This window comes from Alligator sinensis, unplaced genomic scaffold (assembly GCF_000455745.1).
Source record: "Alligator sinensis unplaced genomic scaffold, ASM45574v1 scaffold301_1, whole genome shotgun sequence".
Classification (NCBI taxonomy): Eukaryota; Metazoa; Chordata; order Crocodylia; family Alligatoridae; genus Alligator; species Alligator sinensis.
The window spans coordinates 2,269,545-2,276,622 of record NW_005842035.1 but is presented as its reverse complement, the minus strand read 5'-3'; positions in this window follow the sequence as shown (position 1 = coordinate 2,276,622).

Below are 7,078 nucleotides of genomic sequence, written 5' to 3'. Positions count from 1 at the left end.
GGGGGGGGGGGTCCTGTCCCTGCTCCCCCGAGCTGTAGCCACGTGCCCCCCCAGCCCCGTCTGCTGCCCCAGGATGGGGCACTGCAGCTGGAAGCGGGGTGCCCACAGCCCTGATGGCAGAGGGGCTGTGCGGGAGGGGGATGGCATCAGTGCAACTCCCCCAGGCACTGGGGCCAGCGGGGGCGGCGCCTGCCCAGCTTCCCGCTGCAGGGAAACAAAGGAGCCAGGGCTGGGCTCATGGAAAAGTACCGGCAGGGCTCCCGGGGGAGGGCCCTGCCATGCACATTGCACACCGGGGAGGGGCGAAGGCAGTGCCGGCTGCAGCCCAGCCCAGCCCCGCAGCAGGGGGGCAGGAGGCTGCCCCTGGGGTGCTTGGTGCCCCTCTCCCTGAGCAATGCCTGCCTCCCACCGTGCCCTGCTCCCGGCGGGGTGGGCACAGCCGCCCCCCGGTCTCCAGCCAGCCGGGAGGTGCCCCAGTGAGCTTCCCCAACCCCCTGCGCTTCCAGGCACCGGGGGACCCTGCACCTTGTGAGCCGGGGAGCCCTTGGGTGTCTGCACCCCCTCCCCTTGCTCTCAGGGGCATTTGTCCCTCGTAGGGGGGGACATGGGGAGGACCGACTGACTCCCGGCATCCAGGGCAATGCCTTGTGCCAGCCCCCCCGAGCAGACGCCACCCCAGCGAACGCCGGGCGAATCCCCAATGCAGGGGTGCACGAGCGGCAGCAATGCGGAGACCGTTTCGCAGAGTGGGATTACCCTAAAGGCTTTCCAGACGGGGCTTTTGAGGCAGTAGCTGCAGGGTCCCAGCCCAGCCTGGCTCATGCCAGCACCCTGGGGTTGGGGATGCAGCGATGAGCTGCCGGTCCAGCTGGCTCTCTGGCAGCTGGAGAGGAGAGCAGGGGCTTTGGCCCCAGCGTGAGACCCAGCTCATCTGTGCTCCTCCCGGTCCTGGCAGGAGGTGAGATCCCGGCTGGCTGGACCCAGTTGGGGACAGGCTTTGTGCTCCGGGTTTGGAGCAGTCCTGAGCTCACGGTTGTGGCATTTAACGGGCGGGCACATGCAGCCCTGGGGGTCCTCCCAGCGTGCCCTCCTAATGTGTTTCGTCCCCGCCTGTCACCCACACAGTTCAGGATCCCTGATCCCTGGGTCCTCACCCAACTCTGCCGATGCCCCTCGCTCCTGACCCGCAGCCCCCTGGACGGTGGCAGTCTCGGGGGTTCCCCTGAGCAAAGGTTAGGATCTTGCAACATCAGCTACCACCCTCTCCTGACCAAGCCACTTGCCCTAGTGACCTTGCACACGTATCCCCTGCACACCCCTCGCCACATCGCTGTGCATGCCAGCCCACGCTGCCTCCAGGCTCGCTGCTCTGTGCTGGGTGGCATCTGCGCTGCCTCCAGGCTCGCTGCTCTGTGCTGGGGGGCATCCCCCAGCACAAGCCAGAGGGGGTGTGGGTCAGCGGGGCATGGGAGACCAGGGCGAGGGGATAAAGCCAGGCCTATTTTTATGCTGTAAAGCAATTACCAGTGCCTTGCAACCCTTAATCTGCTCCAGCGCCCTGGCGCGATTGGCTCCTTCCCTGAGCCTGGCAACGCCTGCGTCAGAGCTGGACCCTCTCATCCCTCTCATGCATTGCCAGGCCCCTTGCCCATGCCCTTTCCTGGACTGGCAGCTGAGCTGGTGGCTCCCGACCTGGTCCGGTGCCCATGGGGGGGCCAGTGTGTGGGCACGGGGCTGAGGACACAGCCATAACCACCCCTGCCCCAGCTCCTGCCACCCTTGACAATGACCGAGTGCCTTCGGACCTGGCTTAGGACTTGTAGCTATGGGCAAAAGTGCTGCACTGAGCAACCGGTCCCCGTCCCTTCTTAGCAAGATGCCCTCGGCTTGGCTGGCTTCTTCAGCTCTCCGCTGGGCCTTGTGTCTTCACATGGGCTGTGTGACCAGGTTGGGATGCCCAAACGGAGCCTCAGGCCGGCCCAGAAGTCCTGGGCTTTTCAGCACGGCCTCTTTGCTGGGCTCAGGACAGGGCCCACGACCTCCCCTCTCTTGCAAGAGTTGAGAGACAGAGGCTACTGCAGGTTTGGGCGCGTGCCCTCTGTGTTGGAAAGCCTGCCCATCCCCAGATGATGCAGAGAATTGGGGGTTGCTGAGGAAGGAGCGGGTATCAGGGTCTCCCAGGGTGGGGCGGGTGCAATCATGCCTATCTCAGGCGCTGCAGACATCTCTGCCGCGCACGAGGGTGGCTACGGCCGACCTTGCCAAGTCTTGTCTGGCTGCTGTCCCAGCCCCTCCCCGCCCTGTCACCGTGCCCGGGGGATGCTACAGGACCTGCTCCACAGCTCTGGCGGTGTCAGCGGTGGGGCTCGCAGGCACTGCTGATGGATGTTCACAGCAGGACCTTTTGTTCCCGTGGCTGGCCAGCTGGATAGAGGGAGCACCCAACTTGTATCTAGGATGCAGCCACCTCTGGGGTGGAACAGGCCAAGCAAGGGAGGGGCAGGAGAAGACTGCAGCCAAGGTGTTGTCTGCAGGGGAGCTGATGTGCCTTGTGAGCAGGTCTGGGTCTGCCTGTGGCCTTGCAGTGTGGGGCAGATTCAGTCTGACCCTGCTGGGACGTGGGGAACATCACTGCAGCAGTGCCAGGAAGCCCAGGACCTGCTGCTATCAGGCCATGCAGAAGCGGTAGCCAAGACCTAATCCAGCACTACTTCCGTGCCCTGATTAAACATTTAAGAGGCCAGCTGCTGGAGACCTCATTAGTGACGGCGATGTGGAGGAGTCAGGGATGAAGGCCTGGGGATTCCTGCCAGGGGGGACGTCGGCGCAGCATCTCAGCCCGCTCTCTGCCGAGTTGGTTGGGACTCATTCAGGAGGTCTGTCTTGCCACGGGGGGCTCAAGAGCACCTTAAGCAAAGCAAGGGCACCGCTGTGCTCTGCTTTGTGCCAGGAACGTGCCAGCAGGTGCCCACATCTGCAGCTGCCCCGTGATGTGTAAGCCCCACGAGATCACTGGCGTCAGACAGGCAGGGGCCAGGGGTGGCTCAGTGCCCGGGTGGTTGTGCCGTGGCCTCCCAAGCCAGCACTTGATGCCAGCCCCACGTGCCCTAGCCCCGTGGGCAGGTCCGTACTGGTGCCAGCCGCCTGCTGAGCATGCAGGACTACGAGGCGCCTGTTGTCAAGCGGTGCCCGGGCTTTCCTACCCAGAGGGGCTGCGCGGGGAGAAGGGGATGCACGAGCCGTGGGCCAGCCTCGGTTCGAAGCCGTGCGGTGGAAGACTTGGCAGCCGGCTCCTCCGCACATGCCCTGCAAGAGGGAGCTGGTGCCGGGCCCCACGTGACGGCTGTGCACACACCAGGCAGCCAGAAAGCGCTGCAGGCCCCGCCAGTAATTTACTTCCATGAGCTAATGGCTATAAAAGGCCCTTATGGAGGGCCCGCGCCTGAATGTTTGATGAGCCTGGGCCGCGGCTTCCAGCAGGGCCCCGTTAAAGGGACAGGCCTCGTTTGTCTGGAGCAAGCTGGAGCCGCTCTGATCCTCCGTGAGCGTGTGCACGCGAGCATGCGCATGTGCAAGCTTGCGGAGGGGAGATCTGTATTTCTGAGCTGAACGGACCATGCATACTAGAGCTCTCCCTGGGGAAACCGAGGCAGGATCAGTCCCACGTGCCTGGCAGCGCTGCACCCATTGCCCTGGCAGCCATGGGTACCGGGAGCTGCATCATGCTTTCTCTGCCCACCTGCGTCCCTCCAGCGGGGCCAGGGCCCTTTCCGGGCCCCCTAAACGAATTCAACCTCGGGAAAGAGCCAGGAGAGAGGGCAGGGCTTGGCACCGTCAGCTCCAAAAGGGTCGTCGGGAAGCCCCCTCCGAGCGGCATTGCCCTCCCCGGGGGAGAAAGCCGCCCCTGGCTAGGCAGAAAGCAGCTCGAGGCCCAGCCGTGGGCTGGTGGTGGAAGGGGCAGGCAGGTGGGGGCGGCCGTGATGGGGGCACGATGCACGCTGGACCCCTGCCGCCGCTGAGGTCACCCCGGCTGCCCGGTGGCTCCTTTATGCAGCCCCGGCAGAGACGCGCGGGCAGACAAAAGCCTCCCTTTGTTGTTGCTTTACGAGCTCCCTGCCCCCAGCGGCCCAGCTGGTGACATTTTACCACCTCCACATTCACATGGGATTCAAAGGGCACAGATGCACCGTGAAACCACAAAGCACAGCCTTTCCCCCTCCCCACAGAGCATGGGGGTGGGGAGGCCGGTACCCTTTCCGAAGGGATGCCCATGAAGCCAGTGCCACCCCTTGGCCCGCACGGTGGACCCTGGCCTCCTTGTTTGAGCGCCTCACCCCTTTGGGGGGTATCTTCATGTGCTCCCAGGCCGTTCCAGTGTTAGATCCAGGATCTCGGCACCCGCCCGTCACTGCTGGATGGTGTCTGACCAGGCAAAGATCAATGGGGGTGGGCAAGCAGAAGATGGAGCTGATGGCCTGCCAGTGCTGCCGCCCGAGAGGTGCTTGCAATGAGCTGGAGCGAGGTGTCCCTCTGCCCTCCAAGGAGCGAGGCTAAGGGGGACAGCCCAGCCAGCCCCGACATTGCCTGGGGTGTACAATGCTGTTTGACACAAGTACCTTACAAGAGCACCTGGGGTTTCTCTTGAGAGCCCAGGAGAGCAGGCTGGTGGCTCCAAAGAGGCCTTGGGAGCAAGCCCACGCCCTCCGCCCAGATGCAGCCGGAGACTGTGAGTCACTGCTCCGCGGAGGAAGACACGTCCTGGGGGAATTCACGGCATGCACACGCCCTGCTTGGGTTCCCTCGACACCCAGGGCCCTCCCCCCCCCCTGTCCCCCCCCTCCAGGGGAGCCGACGGGGCCACAGCAGAGACCGGTCCCCTCCCTGACCCGCTCTGGACCCGAGGCCCCAGGGCAGGGGCTGTGCGTCTGGAGATGCTCCAAGGCAAACACATGCTGTTGGCCACAGAAAATCTCTTACCACTGAGCCATTTACCATGGTGGTTGCAACAAGCCCCAACCTGGGTCACTACGGCCGGCCTCCATAAAATCTCCCTCCCGGCCCCATCGGATACGTTCCTCTCCTCCTGTCCCAAACTCGTGCTGTGCAGCTGCTAAGCAGCTGCTGTGTCCCACCCCAGAGGCAGCTGCATCTCAGAGGTGGGTGGAAAGACTCCCGGTTCCTGCAACTTTGTAAATCCTCTTGCCATTGACAGTCCCAACGTCATCGTCAGCGGTTGTTATTTTTGGTTTGGTGGGGACTGAAGGGCTGGCCACGGGCCAGCCACTACAGCGCATCCCGTCTGGTGTTACATCTTGTCTGGTGGGCAGCGCTAGGGTGAGCAGGCTGCCTTTAAAATCCAGGCTTTTACTGCCAAAGACCCGCTCGTTCGGCAGTCTGTCTGTGGAGCAATGGTGCTATCTAGTGGCTAGTTGCGCTGGAGGACTAATCCTAGCGCTTCACCTCTTCCCAGGCCTCGTATAGCACCAGTGGCCTGAGCGCTCCAGCCTCCCCAAGGGGATGAGACAGTGCTGTTCCCATTTTGCAGAGAGGAAAACTGGGCATAGAGAGAGGAACTGATTCCCCGTGTGTAACCGAGCTGGGATTAAAACTCATGCACCCATTGCGTCCAACACAAGGTTGTTCCTCTGGCTTTATTTAGACGTCCAGAAACATTGTGGACTATAAATGGCTCCAAAAAAAAAAAAGGAAGTCTGGGTTTTGCCAAAAGCTAAATTAGATCATGAGTGTGTTGCCAGTGCCAGCAGCGATCTGAAGTCGGGAATCGGTGCCAGTTACAATGCACTTCCCCTGCATCACCTCGGGCCACGTCTCCACTGATGAAACGCGTCCTGCTGGAAACTGTGCGGGGAACCGCATTTTAATGAGCAGAGCCATAAAGATAGCTTGGCTCTTGGTGACCTGATCTTCACCCGGGGCAAAGATGTTGGGAACCATACAAGTGCGGACAAGGGTTAATACATGTTAATTGGTCTGGACCAATTTTACTTCCCTTTTACTCCAAGCCATTAGGATGTGTAAAAATCTCAATGGCCCTTGTAGACATTAGAATTTCAATCCAAGCTGAAAACACAGCCTCTTTGCTTCTAGTGTGGATGCCACCAACGTGGTGAGGATGACTGTGTTAGCGGCAATCAAACACCGCTAGCTTCTCAGCATTCAGATGTAACTGGTACTACCCATCGTGGTAGCTAGCAGGGTTTCCCCAGCCTAATGCAGGATTTGAACTCAACACTTCAGAGTCCAGGATGTGCTGGAGATGCAATTACCCTCAAAGACAGCCAGCAGCTGCAGCTCTGCTCTTCACCGTCCCTACTTCCTACAGCTGGGAGGATGGTAGGGAACGATTCATCTCCCCTTCAGCATCTCCTTGTCCCATAGAAGGTGCCAACCTCCTTGCATGGGTCAGGTACAGAGCTGGTCCTACTGGTCCTTCTCGTCTGGGTGCCACGGATGGGGTGTCCTTGGAGGTGGCACAGGGGGAACGGGACAGCTCAGGCAATTTGGGATGGGCGTTAAAGGGTTAAAAGAGGTGGAGCCTCTGCCAAACTCTCCAGCAAGGAGTCAAACTGATGGGATGGCCAGCCAATGGAAAGGCTGCTGAGAAGCATTACATCATCAAAGCATGCTCTCACTGGCTGCTCCTGGGCAGAGGGCAGGACTGGGTGCCTAGCAACTGCTAAGATATGTTAATATATTCAACCTTAACCCCTTCCTGAGCCATGAGCTCAGCACAGAGCCCCTGATGTAGGTTGCTGGGTTGCTTTTATGGCAAGAAGGGCCATAAAGGTATGGGGGGTGTTGATGCATCGCCTCCTTGGGCACGGGCAAGAAGACGGGCACTGCCAGGGGGAAGGAGCCAGAGTCACCAGCCCCCAGCCTCGCTGTGACTTCATCTCCTTTTTGTGCTGCACGCCGGGCTCTGCAGAGGCCCAGCGCCTGGGAGCGCGGCTCTCTCTGCATGCGCGCAGATGGCACCATTGTTGTGGGAACAAAGGCGGGAAGGACGCACGGCACCTCGAGCTGGCAGAGGGAGGCCGGCTCCTGGCAGCTGGGCAGC